We start from the raw sequence: 16468 nt of genomic DNA on the forward strand, positions 1-16468 counted from the left end.
CAGTCATTTCGATGGCGTAGGTTCGAATCCCACCGCTGGCAGTATCTTTTTACCGACTCCCTACATAACGCACATTTGATGAAATGTAAAATTTCTTGAGAAAAACCGAAACCATAATTAAACGAACATTCACGGTAGCGTGGCCGAGCGGTCTAAGGCGCTGGTTTAAGGCACCAGTCATTTCGATGGCGTGGGTTCCAATCCCACCGCTGCCAATATAATTTTACCAGCTCACTACATAACGTACAAATGATATAATGTAAAAATTCATGAGAAATACCGAAACCATTTTTTCGAAATAAATGTGGAAACATTCAAGGTAGCGTGGCCGAGCGGTCTTAGGCGCTGGTTTAAGGCACCAGTCATTTCGATGGCGTGGGTTCGAATCCCTCCGCTGCCAGTATTTTTTTACCGACTCCCTACATAACGCACAATTGATATAATGTAAAAATTCATGTGAAATACCAAAACCATTTTTTTTCTAAATAAATGTAAATACATTGAAGGTAGCGTGGCCGAGCGGTCTAAGGCGCTGTTTTAAGGAACCTGTCAGTTCGATGGCGTGGGTTCGAATCCCACCGCTGGCAGTATTTTTTGTACTGACTCCATACATAACGTACAAATGATATTTAAAAATTCATGAGAAATACCGAAACCATTTTTCTAAATCAATGTGACAACATTCAAGGAAGCGTGGCCGAGCGGTCTAAGGCGCTGGTTTTAGGCACCAGTCATTTCGATGGCGTGGGTTCGAATCCCACCGCTGCCATTATTTTTTTACCGACTCCCTACATAACGTACAAATGATATATTGTAAAATTTCATGAGAAAAACCGAAACCATTATCAAACGATCATTCACGGTAGGGTAGCCGAGCGGTCTAAGGCTCGGGTTTAAGGCACCAGTCATTTCGATGGCGTGGGTTCGAATCCCACCGCTGCCAGTATTTTTGTTACCGACTCCCTACATAACGCACAATTGATATAATGTAAAAATTCATGTGAAATACCAAAACCATTTTTTTTCTAAATAAATGTAAATACATTGAAGGTAGCGTGGCCGAGCGGTCTAAGGCGCTGGTTTAAGGAACCTGTCACTTCGATGGCGTGGGTTCGAATCCCACCGCTGGCAGTATTTTTTGTACTGACTCCATACATAACGTACAAATGATATTTAAAAATTCATGAGAAATACCGAAACCATTTTTCTAAATCAATGTGACAACATTCAAGGAAGCGTGGCCGAGCGGTCTAAGGCGCTGGTTTTAGGCACCAGTCATTTCGATGGCGTGGGTTCGAATCCCACCGCTGCCAGTATTTTTTTACCGACTCCCTACATAACGTACAAATGATATATTGTAAAATTTCATGAGAAAAACCGAAACCATTATTAAACGATCATTCACGGTAGCGTGGCCGAGCGGTCTAAGGCGCTGGTTTAAGGCACCAGTCATTTCGATGGCGTGGGTTCGAATCCCACCGCTGCCAGTATTTTTGTTACCGACTCCCTACATAACGTACAAATGATATAATGTAAAAATTCATGAGAAATACCAAAACCATTTTTTTTTCTAAATAAATATGAATACATTGAAGGTAGCGTAGCAGAGCGGTCTAAGGCGCTTGTCCAGGGCACTAGTAATTTCGATGGCGTGGGTTCGAATCCCACCGCTGCCAGTATAATTTTACCAGCTCGCTACATAACGTACAAATGATATAATGTAACAATTCATGAGAAATACCGAAACCATTTTTTCTAAATAATTAAATGTGAAAACATTCAAGGTAGCGTGGCCGAGCGGTCTAAGGCGCTGGTTTTAGGCACCAGTCATTTCGATGGCATGGGTTCGAATCCCACCGCTGCCAATATACTTTTACTAGCTCACTACATAACGTACAAATGATGTAATGTAACAATTCATGAGAAATACCGAAACCATTTTTTGTAAATAAATGTGAAAACATTCAAGGTAGCGTGGCCGAGCGGTCTAAGGCTCTGGTTTTAGGCACCAGTCATTTCGATGGCGTGGGTTCGAATCCCACCGCTGCCAGTATTTTTTTACCGACTCCCTACATAACGCACAATTGATATAATGTAAAATGTCATGAGAAATACCGAAACCATAATTAAACGCTCATTCACGGTAGCGTGGCCGAGCGGTCTAAGGCGCTGGTTTAAGGCACCAGTCATTTCGATGGCGTGGGTTCGAATCCCACCGCTGCCAGTATTTTTGTTACCGACTCCCTACATAACGTACAAATGATATAATGTAAAAATTCATGAGAAATACCAAAACCATTTTTTTTCTAAATAAATGTGAATACATTGAAGGTAGCGTAGCCGAGCGGTCTAAGGCGCTTGTCTAAGGCACCAGTAATTTCGATGGCGTGGGTTCGAATCCCACCGCTGCCAGTAAAATTTTACCAGCTCGCTACATAACGTACAAATGATATAATGTAACAATTCATGAGAAATACCGAAACCATTTTTTCTAAATAAATGTGAAAACATTCAAGGTAGCGTGGCCGAGCGGTCTAAGGCGCTGGTTTTAGGCACCAGTCATTTCGATGGCGTGGGTTCGAATCCCACCGCTGCCAGTATATTTTTACCGACTTCCTACAAAACGCACAATTGATAAAATGTAAGATTTCATGAAAAAACCGAAACCATAATTAAACGAACATTCACGGTAGCGTGGCCGAGTGGTCTAAGGCGCTGGTTTAAGGCACCAGTCATTTCGATGGCGTGGGTTCGAATCCCACCGCTGCCAATATAATTTTACCAGCTCACTACATAACGTACAAATGATATAATGTAACAATTCATGAGAAATACCCAAACCAGTTTTTCTAAATAAATGTGGAAACATTCAAGGTAGCGTGGCCGAGCGGTCTAAGGCGCTGGTTTTAGGCACCAGTCATTTCGATGGCGTGGGTTCGAATCCCACCGCTGCCAATATAATTTTACTAGCTCACTACATAACGTACAAATGATGTAATGTAACAATTCATGAGAAATACCGAAACCATTTTTTCTAAATAAATGTGACAACATTCAAGGAAGCGTGGCCGAGCGGTCTAAGGCGCTGGTTTTAGGCACCAGTCATTTCGATGCCGTAGGTTCGAATCCCACCGCTGGCAGTATCTTTTTACCGACTCCCTACATAACGCACATTTGATGAAATGTAAAATTTCTTGAGAAAAACCGAAACCATAATTAAACAAACATTCACGGTAGCGTGGCCGAGCGGTCTAAGGCGCTGGTTTAAGGCACCAGTCATTTCGATGGCGTGGGTTCCAATCCCACCGCTGCCAATATAATTTTACCAGCTCACTACATAACGTACAAATGATATAATGTAAAAATTCATGAGAAATACCGAAACCATTTTTTCGAAATAAATGTGGAAACATTCAAGGTAGCGTGGCCGAGCGGTCTTAGGCGCTGGTTTAAGGCACCAGTCATTTCAATGGCGTGGGTTCGAATCCCTCCGCCGCCAGTATCTTTTTACCGACTCCCTACATAACGCACAATTGATATAATGTAAAATTTCTTGAGAAAAACCGAAACCATAATTAAACGAACATTCACGGTAGCGTAGCCGAGCGGTCTAAGGCGCTTGTCTAAGGCACCAGTAATTTCGATGGCGTGGGTTCGAATACCACCGCTGCCAGTATAATTTTACCAGCTCGCTACATAACGTACAAATGATATAATGTAACAATTCATGAGAAATACCGAAACCATTTTTTCTAAATAAATGTGAAAACATTCAAGGTAGCGTGGCCGAGCGGTCTAAGGCGCTGGTTTTAGGCACCAGTCATTTCGATGGCGTGGGTTCGAATCCCACCGCTGCCAATATAATTTTACTAGCTCACTACATAACGTACAAATGATGTAATGTAACAATTCATGAGAAATACCGAAACCATTTTTTCTAAATTAAATGTGACAACATTCAAGGAAGCGTGGCCGAGCGGTCTAAGGCGCTGGTTTTAGGCACCAGTCATTTCGATGGCGTAGGTTCGAATCCCACCGCTGGCAGTATCTTTTTACCGACTCCCTACATAACGCACATTTGATAAAATGTAAAATTTCTTGAGAAAAACCGAAACCATAATTAAACGAACATTCACGGTAGCGTGGCCGAGCGGTCTAAGGCGCTGGTGTAAGGCACCAGTCATTTCGATGGCGTGGGTTCCAATCCCACCGCTGCCAATATAATTTTACCAGCTCACTACATAACGTACAAATGATATAATGTAAAAATTCATGAGAAATACCGAAACCATTTTTTCTAAATAAATGTGGAAACATTCAAGGTAGCGTGGCCGAGCGGTCTTAGGCGCTGGTTTAAGGCACCAGTCATTTCAATGGCGTGGGTTCGAATCCCACCGCCGCCAGTATCTTTTTACCGACTCCCTACATAACGCACAATTGATATAATGTAAAATTTCTTGAGAAAAACCGAAACCATAATTAAACGAACATTCACGGTAGCGTGGCCGAGCGGTCTAAGGCTCTGGTTTAAGGCACCAGTCATTTCGATGGCGTGGGTTCGAATCCCACCGCTGCCAATATAATTTTACCAGCTCTCTACATAACGTACAAATGATATAATATAACAATTCATGAGAAGTACCGAAACCATTTTTTTCTAAATAAATGTGAAAACATTCACGGTAGCGTGGCCGAGCGGTCTAAGGCGCTGGTTTAAGGCACCAGTCATTTCGATGGCGTGGGTTCGAATCCCACCGCTGCCAATATAATTTAACCAGCTCTCTACATAACGTACAAATGATATAATATAACAATTCATGAGAAGTACCGTAACCATTTTTTCTAAATAAATGTGAAAACATTCAAGGTAGCGTGGCCGAGCGATCTAAGGCGCTGGTTTTAGGCACCAGTCATTGCGATGGCATGGGTTTGAATCCCACCGCTGCCAATATTCTTTTACCGGCTCATTACATAAGGTACAAATGATATAATGTAAAAATTCATGAGAAATAGCAAAATTATTTTTCTAAATCAATGTGACAACATTCAAAGTGGCGTAGCCGAGCGGTCTAAGGCGCTTGTCTAAGGCACCAGTAATTTCGATGGCGTGGGTTAGAATGCCACCGATACCAATATTCTTTTACCGGCTAATTACATAACGTATAAATGATATATTGTAAAATTTAATGAGAAAAAACCGAAACCATAATTAAACGAACGTTTACGGTAGCGTAGCCGAGCGTTCTAAGGCGCTTGTTTAAGGCACCCGTAATTTCGATTGCGTGGGTTAGAATGCCACAGATACCAATATTCTTTTACCGGCTAATTACATAACGTACAAATGATATAATGTAAAAATTCATGAGAAATACCGAAACCATTTTTTCTAAATAAATGTGAAAACATTCAAGGTAGCGTGGCCGAGCGGTCTAAGACGCTGGTTTTAGGCACCAGTCATTTTGATGGCGTGGGTTCGAATCCCACCGCTGCCAGTATATTTTTACCGACTCCCTACAAAACGCACAATTGATAAAATGTAAGATTTCATGAAAAAACCGAAACCATAATTAAACGAACATTCACGGTAGCGTGGCCGAGCGGTCTAAGGCGCTGGTTTAAGGCACCAGTCGTTTCGATGGCGTGGGTTCGAATCCCACCGCTGCCAATATAATTTTACCAGCTCACTTCATAACGTACAAATGATATAATGTAACAATTCATGAGAAATACCCAAACCAGTTTTTCTAAATAAATGTGAAAACATTCAAGGTAGCGTGGCCGAGCGGTCTAAGGCGCTGGTTTTAGGCACCAGTCATTTCGATGGCGTGGGTTCGAATCCCTCCGCTGCCAGTATTTTTTTACCGACTCCCTACATAACGCACCATTGATATAATGTAAAATGTCATGAGAAATACCGAAACCATAATTAAACGCTCATTCACGGTAGCGTGGCCGAGCGGTCTAAGGCGCTGGTTTAAGGCACCAGTCATTTCGATGGCGTGGGTTCGAATCCCACCGCTGCCAGTATTTTTGTTACCGACTCCCTACATAACGTACAAATGATATAATGTAAAAATTCTTGAGAAATACCAAAACCATTTTTTTTCTAAATAAATGTGAATACATTGAAGGTAGCGTAGCCGAGCGGTCTAAGGCGCTTGTCTAAGGCACCAGTAATTTCGATGGCGTGGGTTCGAATCCCACCGCTGCCAGTATAATTTTACCAGCTCGCTACATAACGTACAAATGATATAATGTAACAATTCATGAGAAATACCGAAACCATTTTTTCTAAATAAATGTGAGAACATTCAAGGTAGCGTGGCCGAGCGGTCTAAGGCGCTGGTTTTAGGCACCAGTCATTTCGATGGCGTGGGTTCGAATCCCACCGCTGCCAATATAATTTTACTAGCTCACTACATAACGTACAAATGATGTAATGTAACAATTCATGAGAAATACCGAAACCATTTTTTCTATATAAATGTGACAACATTCAAGGAAGCGTGGCCGAGCGGTCTAAGGCGCTGGTTTTAGGCACCAGTCATTTCGATGGCGTAGGTTCGAATCCCACCGCTGGCAGTATCTTTTTACCGACTCCCTACATAACGCACATTTGATGAAATGTAAAATTTCTTGAGAAAAACCGAAACCATAATTAAACGAACATTCACGGTAGCGTGGCCGAGCGGTCTAAGGCGCTGGTTTAAGGCACCAGTCATTTCGATGGCGTGGGTTCCAATCCCACCGCTGCCAATATAATTTTACCAGCTCACTACATAACGTACAAATGATATAATGTAAAAATTCATGAGAAATACCGAAACCATTTTTTCGAAATAAATGTGGAAACATTCAAGGTAGCGTGGCCGAGCGGTCTTAGGCGCTGGTTTAAGGCACCAGTCATTTCGATGGCGTGGGTTCGAATCCCTCCGCTGCCAGTATTTTTTTACCGACTCCCTACATAACGCACAATTGATATAATGTAAAAATTCATGTGAAATACCAAAACCATTTTTTTTCTAAATAAATGAAAATACATTGAAGGTAGCGTGGCCGAGCGGTCTAAGGCGCTGTTTTAAGGAACCTGTCAGTTCGATGGCGTGGGTTCGAATCCCACCGCTGGCAGTATTTTTTGTACTGACTCCATACATAACGTACAAATGATATTTAAAAATTCATGAGAAATACCGAAACCATTTTTCTAAATCAATGTGACAACATTCAAGGAAGCGTGGCCGAGCGGTCTAAGGCGCTGGTTTTAGGCACCAGTCATTTCGATGGCGTGGGTTCGAATCCCACCGCTGCCAGTATTTTTTTACCGACTCCCTACATAACGTACAAATGATATATTGTAAAATTTCATGAGAAAAACCGAAACCATTATCAAACGATCATTCACGGTAGGGTAGCCGAGCGGTCTAAGGCTCGGGTTTAAGGCACCAGTCATTTCGATGGCGTGGGTTCGAATCCCACCGCTGCCAGTATTTTTGTTACCGACTCCCTACATAACGCACAATTGATATAATGTAAAAATTCATGTGAAATACCAAAACCATTTTTTTTCTAAATAAATGTAAATACATTGAAGGTAGCGTGGCCGAGCGGTCTAAGGCGCTGGTTTAAGGAACCTGTCACTTCGATGGCGTGGGTTCGAATCCCACCGCTGGCAGTATTTTTTGTACTGACTCCATACATAACGTACAAATGATATTTAAAAATTCATGAGAAATACCGAAACCATTTTTCTAAATCAATGTGACAACATTCAAGGAAGCGTGGCCGAGCGGTCTAAGGCGCTGGTTTTAGGCACCAGTCATTTCGATGGCGTGGGTTCGAATCCCACCGCTGCCAGTATTTTTTTACCGACTCCCTACATAACGTACAAATGATATATTGTAAAATTTCATGAGAAAAACCGAAACCATTATTAAACGATCATTCACGGTAGCGTGGCCGAGCGGTCTAAGGCGCTGGTTTAAGGCACCAGTCATTTCGATGGCGTGGGTTCGAATCCCACCGCTGCCAGTATTTTTGTTACCGACTCCCTACATAACGTACAAATGATATAATGTAAAAATTCATGAGAAATACCAAAACCATTTTTTTTTCTAAATAAATATGAATACATTGAAGGTAGCGTAGCAGAGCGGTCTAAGGCGCTTGTCCAGGGCACTAGTAATTTCGATGGCGTGGGTTCGAATCCCACCGCTGCCAGTATAATTTTACCAGCTCGCTACATAACGTACAAATGATATAATGTAACAATTCATGAGAAATACCGAAACCATTTTTTCTAAATAATTAAATGTGAAAACATTCAAGGTAGCGTGGCCGAGCGGTCTAAGGCGCTGGTTTTAGGCACCAGTCATTTCGATGGCATGGGTTCGAATCCCACCGCTGCCAATATACTTTTACTAGCTCACTACATAACGTACAAATGATGTAATGTAACAATTCATGAGAAATACCGAAACCATTTTTTGTAAATAAATGTGAAAACATTCAAGGTAGCGTGGCCGAGCGGTCTAAGGCTCTGGTTTTAGGCACCAGTCATTTCGATGGCGTGGGTTCGAATCCCACCGCTGCCAGTATTTTTTTACCGACTCCCTACATAACGCACAATTGATATAATGTAAAATGTCATGAGAAATACCGAAACCATAATTAAACGCTCATTCACGGTAGCGTGGCCGAGCGGTCTAAGGCGCTGGTTTAAGGCACCAGTCATTTCGATGGCGTGGGTTCGAATCCCACCGCTGCCAGTATTTTTGTTACCGACTCCCTACATAACGTACAAATGATATAATGTAAAAATTCATGAGAAATACCAAAACCATTTTTTTTCTAAATAAATGTGAATACATTGAAGGTAGCGTAGCCGAGCGGTCTAAGGCGCTTGTCTAAGGCACCAGTAATTTCGATGGCGTGGGTTCGAATCCCACCGCTGCCAGTAAAATTTTACCAGCTCGCTACATAACGTACAAATGATATAATGTAACAATTCATGAGAAATACCGAAACCATTTTTTCTAAATAAATGTGAAAACATTCAAGGTAGCGTGGCCGAGCGGTCTAAGGCGCTGGTTTTAGGCACCAGTCATTTCGATGGCGTGGGTTCGAATCCCACCGCTGCCAATATAATTTTACTAGCTCACTACATAACGTACAAATGATGTAATGTAACAATTCATGAGAAATACCGAAACAATTTTTTCTAAATAAATGTGACAACATTCAAGGAAGCGTGGCCGAGCGGTCTAAGGCGCTGGTTTTAGGCACCAGTCATTTCGATGGCGTAGGTTCGAATCCCACCGCTGGCAGTATCTTTTTACCGACTCCCTACATAACGCACATTTGATGAAATGTAAAATTTCTTGAGAAAAACCGAAACCATAATTAAACAAACATTCACGGTAGCGTGGCCGAGCGGTCTAAGGCGCTGGTTTAAGGCACCAGTCATTTCGATGGCGTGGGTTCCAATCCCACCGCTGCCAATATAATTTTACCAGCTCACTACATAACGTACAAATGATATAATGTAAAAATTCATGAGAAATACCGAAACCATTTTTTCGAAATAAATGTGGAAACATTCAAGGTAGCGTGGCCGAGCGGTCTTAGGCGCTGGTTTAAGGCACCAGTCATTTCAATGGCGTGGGTTCGAATCCCTCCGCCGCCAGTATCTTTTTACCGACTCCCTACATAACGCACAATTGATATAATGTAAAATTTCTTGAGAAAAACCGAAACCATAATTAAACGAACATTCACGGTAGCGTAGCCGAGCGGTCTAAGGCGCTTGTCTAAGGCACCAGTAATTTCGATGGCGTGGGTTCGAATACCACCGCTGCCAGTATAATTTTACCAGCTCGCTACATAACGTACAAATGATATAATGTAACAATTCATGAGAAATACCGAAACCATTTTTTCTAAATAAATGTGAAAACATTCAAGGTAGCGTGGCCGAGCGGTCTAAGGCGCTGGTTTTAGGCACCAGTCATTTCGATGGCGTGGGTTCGAATCCCACCGCTGCCAATATAATTTTACTAGCTCACTACATAACGTACAAATGATGTAATGTAACAATTCATGAGAAATACCGAAACCATTTTTTCTAAATAAATGTGACAACATTCAAGGAAGCGTGGCCGAGCGGTCTAAGGCGCTGGTTTTAGGCACCAGTCATTTCGATGGCGTAGGTTCGAATCCCACCGCTGGCAGTATCTTTTTACCGACTCCCTACATAACGCACATTTGATAAAATGTAAAATTTCTTGAGAAAAACCGAAACCATAATTAAACGAACATTCACGGTAGCGTGGCCGAGCGGTCTAAGGCGCTGGTTTAAGGCACCAGTCATTTCGATGGCGTGGGTTCCAATCCCACCGCTGCCAATATAATTTTACCAGCTCACTACATAACGTACAAATGATATAATGTAAAAATTCATGAGAAATACCGAAACCATTTTTTCTAAATAAATGTGGAAACATTCAAGGTAGCGTGGCCGAGCGGTCTTAGGCGCTGGTTTAAGGCACCAGTCATTTCAATGACGTGGGTTCGAATCCCACCGCCGCCAGTATCTTTTTACCGACTCCCTACATAACGCACAATTGATATAATGTAAAATTTCTTGAGAAAAACCGAAACCATAATTAAACGAACATTCACGGTAGCGTGGCCGAGCGGTCTAAGGCTCTGGTTTAAGGCACCAGTCATTTCGATGGCGTGGGTTCGAATCCCACCGCTGCCAATATAATTTTACCAGCTCTCTACATAACGTACAAATGATATAATATAACAATTCATGAGAAGTACCGAAACCATTTTTTTCTAAATAAATGTGAAAACATTCACGGTAGCGTGGCCGAGCGGTCTAAGGCGCTGGTTTAAGGCACCAGTCATTTCGATGGCGTGGGTTCGAATCCCACCGCTGCCAATATAATTTAACCAGCTCTCTACATAACGTACAAATGATATAATATAACAATTCATGAGAAGTACCGTAACCATTTTTTCTAAATAAATGTGAAAACATTCAAGGTAGCGTGGCCGAGCGATCTAAGGCGCTGGTTTTAGGCACCAGTCATTGCGATGGCATGGGTTTGAATCCCACCGCTGCCAATATTCTTTTACCGGCTCATTACATAAGGTACAAATGATATAATGTAAAAATTCATGAGAAATAGCAAAATTATTTTTCTAAATCAATGTGACAACATTCAAAGTGGCGTAGCCGAGCGGTCTAAGGCGCTTGTCTAAGGCACCAGTAATTTCGATGGCGTGGGTTAGAATGCCACCGATACCAATATTCTTTTACCGGCTAATTACATAACGTATAAATGATATATTGTAAAATTTAATGAGAAAAAACCGAAACCATAATTAAACGAACGTTTACGGTAGCGTAGCCGAGCGTTCTAAGGCGCTTGTTTAAGGCACCCGTAATTTCGATTGCGTGGGTTAGAATGCCACAGATACCAATATTCTTTTACCGGCTAATTACATAACGTACAAATGATATAATGTAAAAATTCATGAGAAATACCGAAACCATTTTTTCTAAATAAATGTGAAAACATTCAAGGTAGCGTGGCCGAGCGGTCTAAGACGCTGGTTTTAGGCACCAGTCATTTTGATGGCGTGGGTTCGAATCCCACCGCTGCCAGTATATTTTTACCGACTCCCTACAAAACGCACAATTGATAAAATGTAAGATTTCATGAAAAAACCGAAACCATAATTAAACGAACATTCACGGTAGCGTGGCCGAGCGGTCTAAGGCGCTGGTTTAAGGCACCAGTCGTTTCGATGGCGTGGGTTCGAATCCCACCGCTGCCAATATAATTTTACCAGCTCACTTCATAACGTACAAATGATATAATGTAACAATTCATGAGAAATACCCAAACCAGTTTTTCTAAATAAATGTGAAAACATTCAAGGTAGCGTGGCCGAGCGGTCTAAGGCGCTGGTTTTAGGCACCAGTCATTTCGATGGCGTGGGTTCGAATCCCTCCGCTGCCAGTATTTTTTTACCGACTCCCTACATAACGCACAATTGATATAATGTAAAAATTCATGTGAAATACCAAAACCATTTTTTTTCTAAATAAATGTGAATACATTGAAGGTAGCGTGGCCGAGCGGTCTAAGGCGCTGGTTTAAGGAACCTGTCACTTCGATGGCGTGGGTTCGAATCCCACCGCTGCCAGTATTTTTTGTACCGACTCCATACATAACGTACAAATGATATAATTTAAAAATTCATGAGAAATACCGAAACCATTTTTCTAAATCAATGTGACAACATTCAAGGTGGCGTAGCCGAGCGGTCTAAGGCGCTTGTTTAAGGCACCAGTAACTTCGATGGCGTGGGTTAGAATGGCACCGCTACCAATATTCTTTTCCCGGCTCATTACATAACGTACAAATGATATATTGTAAAATTTCATGAGAAAAACCGAAACCATAATTAAACGAACATTCACTGTAGCGTGGCTGAGCGGTCTAAGGCGCTGGTTTAAGGCACCAGTCATTTCGATGGCGTTGGTTCGAATCCCACCGCTGCCAATATAATTTTACCAACTCACTACATAACTTACAAATGATATAATGTAACAATTCATGAGAAATACCCAAACCAGTTTTTCTAAATAAATGTGAAAACATTCAAGGTAGCGTGGCCGAGCGGTCTAAGGCGCTGGTTTTAGGCACCAGTCATTTCGATGGCGTGGGTTCGAATCCCTCCGCTGCCAGTATTTTTTTACCGACTCCCTACATAACGCACAATTGATATAATGTAAAAATTCATGTGAAATACCAAAACCATTTTTTTTCTAAATAAATGTGAATACATTGAAGGTAGCGTGGCCGAGCGGTCTAAGGCACTGGTTTAAGGAACCTTTCACTTCGATGGCGTGGGTTCGAATCCCACCGCTGCCAGTATTTTTTGTACCGACTCCATACATAACGTACAAATGATATAATTTAAAAATTCATGAGAAATACCGAAACCATTTTTCTAAATCAATGTGACAACATTCAAGGTGGCGTAGCCGAGCGGTCTAAGGCGCTGGTTTAAGGCACCAGTCGTTTCGATGGCGTGGGTTCGAATCCCACCGCTGCCAATATAATTTTACCAGCTCACTACATAACGTACAAATGATGTAATGTAACAATTCATGAGAAATACCGAAACCATTTTTTCTAAATAAATGTGAAAACATTCAAGGTAGCGTGGCCGAGCGGTCTAAGGCGCTGGTTTTAGGCACCAGTCATTTCGATGGCGCAGGTTCGAATCCCACCGCTGCCAGTATCTTTTTACCGACTCCCTACATAACGCACAATTGATATAATGTAAAATTTATTGAGAAAAACCGAAACCATAATTAAACGAACATTCACGGTAGCGTGGCCGAGCGGTCTAAGGCGCTGGTTTAAGGCACCAGTCATTTCGATGGTGTGGGTTCCAATCTCACCGCTGCCAATATAATTTTACCAGCTCACTACATAACGTACAAATGATATAATGTAAAAATTCATGAGAAATACCGAAACCATTTTTTCTAAATAAATGTGAAAACATTCAAGGTAGCGTGGCCGAGCGGTCTAAGGCGCTGGTTTTAGGCACCAGTCATTTCGATGGCGTGGGTTCGAATCCCACCCCTGCCAATATAATTTTACCAGCTCACTACATAACGTACAAATGATATAATGTAACAATTCATGAGAAATACCGAACCATTTTTTTCTAAATAAATGTGAAAACATTCAAGGTAGCGTGGCCGAGCGGTCTAAGTCGCTGGTTTTAGGCACCAGTCATTTCGATGGCGTGGGTTCGAATCCCACCGCTGCCAGTATTTTTTTACCGACTCCCTACATAACGCACAATTGATATAATGTAAAAATTCATGAGAAATACCAAAAACCATTTTTTATCTAAATAAATGTGAATACATTGAAGGTAGCGTGGGCGAGCGGTCTAAGGCGCTGGTTTAAGGAACCAGTCACTTCGATGGCGTGGGTTCGAATCCCACCGCTGCCAGTATTTTTTGTACCGACTCCATACATAACGTACAAATGATATAATGTAAAAATTCATGAGAAATACCGAAACCATTTTTTATAAATAAATGTGAAAACATTCAAGGTAGCGTGGCCGAGCGGTCTAAGGCGCTGGTTTTAGGCACCAGTCATTTCGATGGCGTGGGTTCGAATCCCACCGCTGCCAATATAATTTTACCAGCTCACTACATAACGTACAAATGATGTAATGTAACAATTCATGAGAAATACCGAAACCATTTTTTCTAAATAAATGTGACAACATTCAAGGTGGCGTAGCCGAGCGGTCTAAGGCGCTTGTTTAAGGCACCAGCAACTTCGATGGCGTGGGTTAGAATGGCACCGCTACCAATATTCTTTTACCGGCTCATTACATAACGTACAAATGATATATTGTAAAATTTCATGAGAAAAACCGAAACCATAATTAAACGAACATTCATGGTAGCGTGGCCGAGCGGTCTAAGGCACCAGTCATTTCGATGGCGTGGGTTCGAATCCCACCGCTGCCAATATAATTTGACCAACTCACTACATAACGTAAAAATGATATAATGTAACAATTCATGAGAAATACCGAAACCATTTGTTCTAAATAAATGTGAAAAAATTCAAGGTAGCGTGGCCGAGCGGTCTAAGGCGCTGGTTTAAGGCACCAGTCATTTCGATGGCGTGGGTTCCAATCCCACCGCTGCCAATATAATTTTACCAGCTCACTACATAACGTACAAATGATATAATGTAAAAATTCATGAGAAATACCGAAACCATTTTTTCTAAATAAATGTGAAAACATTCAAGGTAGCGTGGCCGAGCGGTCTAAGGCGCTGGTTTTAGGCACCAGTCATTTCGATGGGGTGGGTTCGAATCCCACCGCTGCCAGTATTTTTGTTACCGACTCCCTACATAACGTACAAATGATATAATGTAAAAATTCATGAGAAATACCGAAACCATTTTTTATAAATAAATGTGAAAACATTCAAGGTAGCGTGGCCGAGCGGTCTAAGGAGCTGGTTTTAGGCACCAGTCATTTCGATGGCGTGGGTTCGAATCCCACCGCTGCCAATATAATTTTACCAGCTCACTACATAACGTACAAATGATGTAATGTAACAATTCATGAGAAATACCGAAACCATTTTTTCTAAATAAATGTGACAACATTCAAGGTGGCGTAGCCGAGCGGTCTAAGGGGCTTGTTTAAGGCACCAGCAACTTCGATGGCGTGGGTTAGAATGGCATCGCTACCAATATTCTTTTACCGGCTCATTACATAACGTACAAGTGATATATTGTAAAATTTCATGAGAAAAACCGAAACCATAATTAAACGAACATTCACGGTAGCGTGGCCGAGCGGTCTAAGGCGCTGGTTTAAGGCACCAGTCATTTCGATGGCGTGGGTTCGAATCCCACCGCTGCCAATATAATTTTACCAACTCACTACATAACGTAAAAATGATATAATGTAAAAATTCATGAGAAATACCGAAACCATTTGTTCTAAATAAATGTGAAAAAATTCAAGGTAGCGTGGCCGAGCGGTCTAAGGCGCTGGTTTAAGGCACCAGTCATTTCGATGGCGTGGGTTCCAATCCCACCGCTGCCAATATAATTTTACCAGCTCACTACATAACGTACAAATGATATAATGTAAAAATTCATGAGAAATACCGAAACAATTTTTTCTAAATAAATGTGAAAACATTCAAGGTAGAGTGGCCGAGCGGTCTAAGGCGCTGGTTAAAGGCACCAGTCATTTCGATGGCGTGGGTTCGAATCCCACCGCTGCCAATATAATGTTACCAGCTCTCTACATAACGTACAACTGATATAATATAACAATTCATGAGAAGTACCGAAACCATTTTTTTCTAAATAAATGTGAAAACATTCAAGGTAGCGTGGCCGAGCGTTCTAAGGCGCTGGTTTTAGGCACCAGTCATTGCGATGGCGTGTGTTCGAATCCCACCGCTGCCAATATTCTTTTACCGGCTCATTACATAACGTACAAATGATATATTGTAAAATTTCATGAGAAAAGCCGAAACCATAATTAAACAAACATTCACGGTAGCGTGGACGAGCGGTCTAAGGCGCTGGTTTAAGGAACCAGTCATTTCGATGGAGTGGGTTCGAATCCCACCGCTGCCAACCTAATTTTACCAACTCACTACATAACGTACAAATGATATAATGTAAAAATTCATGAGAAATACCGAAACCATTTTTTCTAAATAAATGTGGAAACATTCAAGGTAGCGTGGCCGAGCGGTCTAAGGCGCTGGTTTTAGGCACCAGTCATTTCGATGGCGTGGGTTCGAATCCCACCGTTGCCAGTATTTTTTTACCGACTCCCTACAAAACGCACAATTGATATAATGTAAGATTTC

General features: G+C 41.8%; 58 non-coding genes across 58 annotated transcripts; all 58 read left to right on the forward strand.

The window, feature by feature from the left end:
- Positions 1-133: 133 nt before the first annotated feature.
- On the forward strand, positions 134-215 carry Trnal-aag (transfer RNA leucine (anticodon AAG)). Its single transcript has one exon. It is a non-coding gene; the product is annotated as a tRNA-Leu (tRNA).
- Positions 216-318: 103 nt separating this feature from the next.
- Trnal-aag (transfer RNA leucine (anticodon AAG)) lies at positions 319-400 on the forward strand. The gene has a single exon. It is a non-coding gene; the product is annotated as a tRNA-Leu (tRNA).
- A 287-nt stretch (positions 401-687) lies between these two features.
- Positions 688-769, forward strand: Trnal-uag (transfer RNA leucine (anticodon UAG)). The gene has a single exon. It is a non-coding gene; the product is annotated as a tRNA-Leu (tRNA).
- Positions 770-1231: 462 nt separating this feature from the next.
- Trnal-uag (transfer RNA leucine (anticodon UAG)) lies at positions 1232-1313 on the forward strand. The gene has a single exon. It is a non-coding gene; the product is annotated as a tRNA-Leu (tRNA).
- A 92-nt stretch (positions 1314-1405) lies between these two features.
- Trnal-aag (transfer RNA leucine (anticodon AAG)) lies at positions 1406-1487 on the forward strand. Its single transcript has one exon. It is a non-coding gene; the product is annotated as a tRNA-Leu (tRNA).
- A 296-nt stretch (positions 1488-1783) lies between these two features.
- Positions 1784-1865, forward strand: Trnal-uag (transfer RNA leucine (anticodon UAG)). Its single transcript has one exon. It is a non-coding gene; the product is annotated as a tRNA-Leu (tRNA).
- A 103-nt stretch (positions 1866-1968) lies between these two features.
- On the forward strand, positions 1969-2050 carry Trnal-uag (transfer RNA leucine (anticodon UAG)). The gene has a single exon. It is a non-coding gene; the product is annotated as a tRNA-Leu (tRNA).
- A 92-nt stretch (positions 2051-2142) lies between these two features.
- Positions 2143-2224, forward strand: Trnal-aag (transfer RNA leucine (anticodon AAG)). Its single transcript has one exon. It is a non-coding gene; the product is annotated as a tRNA-Leu (tRNA).
- Positions 2225-2330: 106 nt separating this feature from the next.
- Positions 2331-2412, forward strand: Trnal-aag (transfer RNA leucine (anticodon AAG)). Its single transcript has one exon. It is a non-coding gene; the product is annotated as a tRNA-Leu (tRNA).
- A 103-nt stretch (positions 2413-2515) lies between these two features.
- Trnal-uag (transfer RNA leucine (anticodon UAG)) lies at positions 2516-2597 on the forward strand. The gene has a single exon. It is a non-coding gene; the product is annotated as a tRNA-Leu (tRNA).
- A 91-nt stretch (positions 2598-2688) lies between these two features.
- On the forward strand, positions 2689-2770 carry Trnal-aag (transfer RNA leucine (anticodon AAG)). Its single transcript has one exon. It is a non-coding gene; the product is annotated as a tRNA-Leu (tRNA).
- Positions 2771-2873: 103 nt separating this feature from the next.
- On the forward strand, positions 2874-2955 carry Trnal-uag (transfer RNA leucine (anticodon UAG)). Its single transcript has one exon. It is a non-coding gene; the product is annotated as a tRNA-Leu (tRNA).
- A 277-nt stretch (positions 2956-3232) lies between these two features.
- Positions 3233-3314, forward strand: Trnal-aag (transfer RNA leucine (anticodon AAG)). Its single transcript has one exon. It is a non-coding gene; the product is annotated as a tRNA-Leu (tRNA).
- A 462-nt stretch (positions 3315-3776) lies between these two features.
- Trnal-uag (transfer RNA leucine (anticodon UAG)) lies at positions 3777-3858 on the forward strand. The gene has a single exon. It is a non-coding gene; the product is annotated as a tRNA-Leu (tRNA).
- A 463-nt stretch (positions 3859-4321) lies between these two features.
- Trnal-aag (transfer RNA leucine (anticodon AAG)) lies at positions 4322-4403 on the forward strand. Its single transcript has one exon. It is a non-coding gene; the product is annotated as a tRNA-Leu (tRNA).
- A 92-nt stretch (positions 4404-4495) lies between these two features.
- Positions 4496-4577, forward strand: Trnal-aag (transfer RNA leucine (anticodon AAG)). The gene has a single exon. It is a non-coding gene; the product is annotated as a tRNA-Leu (tRNA).
- Positions 4578-4681: 104 nt separating this feature from the next.
- Trnal-aag (transfer RNA leucine (anticodon AAG)) lies at positions 4682-4763 on the forward strand. The gene has a single exon. It is a non-coding gene; the product is annotated as a tRNA-Leu (tRNA).
- A 103-nt stretch (positions 4764-4866) lies between these two features.
- Trnal-uag (transfer RNA leucine (anticodon UAG)) lies at positions 4867-4948 on the forward strand. Its single transcript has one exon. It is a non-coding gene; the product is annotated as a tRNA-Leu (tRNA).
- Positions 4949-5410: 462 nt separating this feature from the next.
- Positions 5411-5492, forward strand: Trnal-uag (transfer RNA leucine (anticodon UAG)). Its single transcript has one exon. It is a non-coding gene; the product is annotated as a tRNA-Leu (tRNA).
- Positions 5493-5583: 91 nt separating this feature from the next.
- Trnal-aag (transfer RNA leucine (anticodon AAG)) lies at positions 5584-5665 on the forward strand. Its single transcript has one exon. It is a non-coding gene; the product is annotated as a tRNA-Leu (tRNA).
- Positions 5666-5768: 103 nt separating this feature from the next.
- Trnal-uag (transfer RNA leucine (anticodon UAG)) lies at positions 5769-5850 on the forward strand. The gene has a single exon. It is a non-coding gene; the product is annotated as a tRNA-Leu (tRNA).
- A 92-nt stretch (positions 5851-5942) lies between these two features.
- Trnal-aag (transfer RNA leucine (anticodon AAG)) lies at positions 5943-6024 on the forward strand. The gene has a single exon. It is a non-coding gene; the product is annotated as a tRNA-Leu (tRNA).
- A 106-nt stretch (positions 6025-6130) lies between these two features.
- Positions 6131-6212, forward strand: Trnal-aag (transfer RNA leucine (anticodon AAG)). The gene has a single exon. It is a non-coding gene; the product is annotated as a tRNA-Leu (tRNA).
- A 103-nt stretch (positions 6213-6315) lies between these two features.
- Positions 6316-6397, forward strand: Trnal-uag (transfer RNA leucine (anticodon UAG)). The gene has a single exon. It is a non-coding gene; the product is annotated as a tRNA-Leu (tRNA).
- Positions 6398-6674: 277 nt separating this feature from the next.
- On the forward strand, positions 6675-6756 carry Trnal-aag (transfer RNA leucine (anticodon AAG)). The gene has a single exon. It is a non-coding gene; the product is annotated as a tRNA-Leu (tRNA).
- Positions 6757-6859: 103 nt separating this feature from the next.
- Trnal-aag (transfer RNA leucine (anticodon AAG)) lies at positions 6860-6941 on the forward strand. Its single transcript has one exon. It is a non-coding gene; the product is annotated as a tRNA-Leu (tRNA).
- Positions 6942-7228: 287 nt separating this feature from the next.
- On the forward strand, positions 7229-7310 carry Trnal-uag (transfer RNA leucine (anticodon UAG)). The gene has a single exon. It is a non-coding gene; the product is annotated as a tRNA-Leu (tRNA).
- A 462-nt stretch (positions 7311-7772) lies between these two features.
- Positions 7773-7854, forward strand: Trnal-uag (transfer RNA leucine (anticodon UAG)). The gene has a single exon. It is a non-coding gene; the product is annotated as a tRNA-Leu (tRNA).
- A 92-nt stretch (positions 7855-7946) lies between these two features.
- Positions 7947-8028, forward strand: Trnal-aag (transfer RNA leucine (anticodon AAG)). The gene has a single exon. It is a non-coding gene; the product is annotated as a tRNA-Leu (tRNA).
- Positions 8029-8324: 296 nt separating this feature from the next.
- On the forward strand, positions 8325-8406 carry Trnal-uag (transfer RNA leucine (anticodon UAG)). Its single transcript has one exon. It is a non-coding gene; the product is annotated as a tRNA-Leu (tRNA).
- Positions 8407-8509: 103 nt separating this feature from the next.
- Trnal-uag (transfer RNA leucine (anticodon UAG)) lies at positions 8510-8591 on the forward strand. Its single transcript has one exon. It is a non-coding gene; the product is annotated as a tRNA-Leu (tRNA).
- Positions 8592-8683: 92 nt separating this feature from the next.
- Positions 8684-8765, forward strand: Trnal-aag (transfer RNA leucine (anticodon AAG)). The gene has a single exon. It is a non-coding gene; the product is annotated as a tRNA-Leu (tRNA).
- A 106-nt stretch (positions 8766-8871) lies between these two features.
- Positions 8872-8953, forward strand: Trnal-aag (transfer RNA leucine (anticodon AAG)). The gene has a single exon. It is a non-coding gene; the product is annotated as a tRNA-Leu (tRNA).
- Positions 8954-9056: 103 nt separating this feature from the next.
- Positions 9057-9138, forward strand: Trnal-uag (transfer RNA leucine (anticodon UAG)). Its single transcript has one exon. It is a non-coding gene; the product is annotated as a tRNA-Leu (tRNA).
- A 277-nt stretch (positions 9139-9415) lies between these two features.
- Trnal-aag (transfer RNA leucine (anticodon AAG)) lies at positions 9416-9497 on the forward strand. The gene has a single exon. It is a non-coding gene; the product is annotated as a tRNA-Leu (tRNA).
- Positions 9498-9959: 462 nt separating this feature from the next.
- Positions 9960-10041, forward strand: Trnal-uag (transfer RNA leucine (anticodon UAG)). The gene has a single exon. It is a non-coding gene; the product is annotated as a tRNA-Leu (tRNA).
- Positions 10042-10318: 277 nt separating this feature from the next.
- Trnal-aag (transfer RNA leucine (anticodon AAG)) lies at positions 10319-10400 on the forward strand. Its single transcript has one exon. It is a non-coding gene; the product is annotated as a tRNA-Leu (tRNA).
- Positions 10401-10503: 103 nt separating this feature from the next.
- Trnal-aag (transfer RNA leucine (anticodon AAG)) lies at positions 10504-10585 on the forward strand. Its single transcript has one exon. It is a non-coding gene; the product is annotated as a tRNA-Leu (tRNA).
- Positions 10586-10677: 92 nt separating this feature from the next.
- Positions 10678-10759, forward strand: Trnal-aag (transfer RNA leucine (anticodon AAG)). The gene has a single exon. It is a non-coding gene; the product is annotated as a tRNA-Leu (tRNA).
- Positions 10760-10863: 104 nt separating this feature from the next.
- On the forward strand, positions 10864-10945 carry Trnal-aag (transfer RNA leucine (anticodon AAG)). The gene has a single exon. It is a non-coding gene; the product is annotated as a tRNA-Leu (tRNA).
- Positions 10946-11048: 103 nt separating this feature from the next.
- On the forward strand, positions 11049-11130 carry Trnal-uag (transfer RNA leucine (anticodon UAG)). Its single transcript has one exon. It is a non-coding gene; the product is annotated as a tRNA-Leu (tRNA).
- A 462-nt stretch (positions 11131-11592) lies between these two features.
- Positions 11593-11674, forward strand: Trnal-uag (transfer RNA leucine (anticodon UAG)). The gene has a single exon. It is a non-coding gene; the product is annotated as a tRNA-Leu (tRNA).
- A 91-nt stretch (positions 11675-11765) lies between these two features.
- On the forward strand, positions 11766-11847 carry Trnal-aag (transfer RNA leucine (anticodon AAG)). The gene has a single exon. It is a non-coding gene; the product is annotated as a tRNA-Leu (tRNA).
- A 103-nt stretch (positions 11848-11950) lies between these two features.
- Trnal-uag (transfer RNA leucine (anticodon UAG)) lies at positions 11951-12032 on the forward strand. Its single transcript has one exon. It is a non-coding gene; the product is annotated as a tRNA-Leu (tRNA).
- Positions 12033-12137: 105 nt separating this feature from the next.
- Trnal-aag (transfer RNA leucine (anticodon AAG)) lies at positions 12138-12219 on the forward strand. The gene has a single exon. It is a non-coding gene; the product is annotated as a tRNA-Leu (tRNA).
- A 462-nt stretch (positions 12220-12681) lies between these two features.
- Trnal-uag (transfer RNA leucine (anticodon UAG)) lies at positions 12682-12763 on the forward strand. The gene has a single exon. It is a non-coding gene; the product is annotated as a tRNA-Leu (tRNA).
- A 290-nt stretch (positions 12764-13053) lies between these two features.
- On the forward strand, positions 13054-13135 carry Trnal-aag (transfer RNA leucine (anticodon AAG)). The gene has a single exon. It is a non-coding gene; the product is annotated as a tRNA-Leu (tRNA).
- Positions 13136-13597: 462 nt separating this feature from the next.
- Positions 13598-13679, forward strand: Trnal-uag (transfer RNA leucine (anticodon UAG)). Its single transcript has one exon. It is a non-coding gene; the product is annotated as a tRNA-Leu (tRNA).
- A 103-nt stretch (positions 13680-13782) lies between these two features.
- On the forward strand, positions 13783-13864 carry Trnal-uag (transfer RNA leucine (anticodon UAG)). The gene has a single exon. It is a non-coding gene; the product is annotated as a tRNA-Leu (tRNA).
- A 106-nt stretch (positions 13865-13970) lies between these two features.
- On the forward strand, positions 13971-14052 carry Trnal-aag (transfer RNA leucine (anticodon AAG)). The gene has a single exon. It is a non-coding gene; the product is annotated as a tRNA-Leu (tRNA).
- Positions 14053-14156: 104 nt separating this feature from the next.
- Trnal-uag (transfer RNA leucine (anticodon UAG)) lies at positions 14157-14238 on the forward strand. Its single transcript has one exon. It is a non-coding gene; the product is annotated as a tRNA-Leu (tRNA).
- Positions 14239-14687: 449 nt separating this feature from the next.
- Positions 14688-14769, forward strand: Trnal-aag (transfer RNA leucine (anticodon AAG)). Its single transcript has one exon. It is a non-coding gene; the product is annotated as a tRNA-Leu (tRNA).
- A 103-nt stretch (positions 14770-14872) lies between these two features.
- On the forward strand, positions 14873-14954 carry Trnal-uag (transfer RNA leucine (anticodon UAG)). The gene has a single exon. It is a non-coding gene; the product is annotated as a tRNA-Leu (tRNA).
- Positions 14955-15058: 104 nt separating this feature from the next.
- Trnal-uag (transfer RNA leucine (anticodon UAG)) lies at positions 15059-15140 on the forward strand. Its single transcript has one exon. It is a non-coding gene; the product is annotated as a tRNA-Leu (tRNA).
- Positions 15141-15417: 277 nt separating this feature from the next.
- Positions 15418-15499, forward strand: Trnal-aag (transfer RNA leucine (anticodon AAG)). Its single transcript has one exon. It is a non-coding gene; the product is annotated as a tRNA-Leu (tRNA).
- A 103-nt stretch (positions 15500-15602) lies between these two features.
- Trnal-aag (transfer RNA leucine (anticodon AAG)) lies at positions 15603-15684 on the forward strand. Its single transcript has one exon. It is a non-coding gene; the product is annotated as a tRNA-Leu (tRNA).
- A 289-nt stretch (positions 15685-15973) lies between these two features.
- Positions 15974-16055, forward strand: Trnal-uag (transfer RNA leucine (anticodon UAG)). Its single transcript has one exon. It is a non-coding gene; the product is annotated as a tRNA-Leu (tRNA).
- A 277-nt stretch (positions 16056-16332) lies between these two features.
- On the forward strand, positions 16333-16414 carry Trnal-uag (transfer RNA leucine (anticodon UAG)). The gene has a single exon. It is a non-coding gene; the product is annotated as a tRNA-Leu (tRNA).
- The last annotated feature ends 54 nt before the right edge of the window (positions 16415-16468 follow it).

Source organism: Antedon mediterranea, chromosome 3 (genome assembly GCF_964355755.1).
Source record: "Antedon mediterranea chromosome 3, ecAntMedi1.1, whole genome shotgun sequence".
Lineage (NCBI taxonomy): Eukaryota > Metazoa > Echinodermata > Crinoidea > Comatulida > Antedonidae > Antedon > Antedon mediterranea.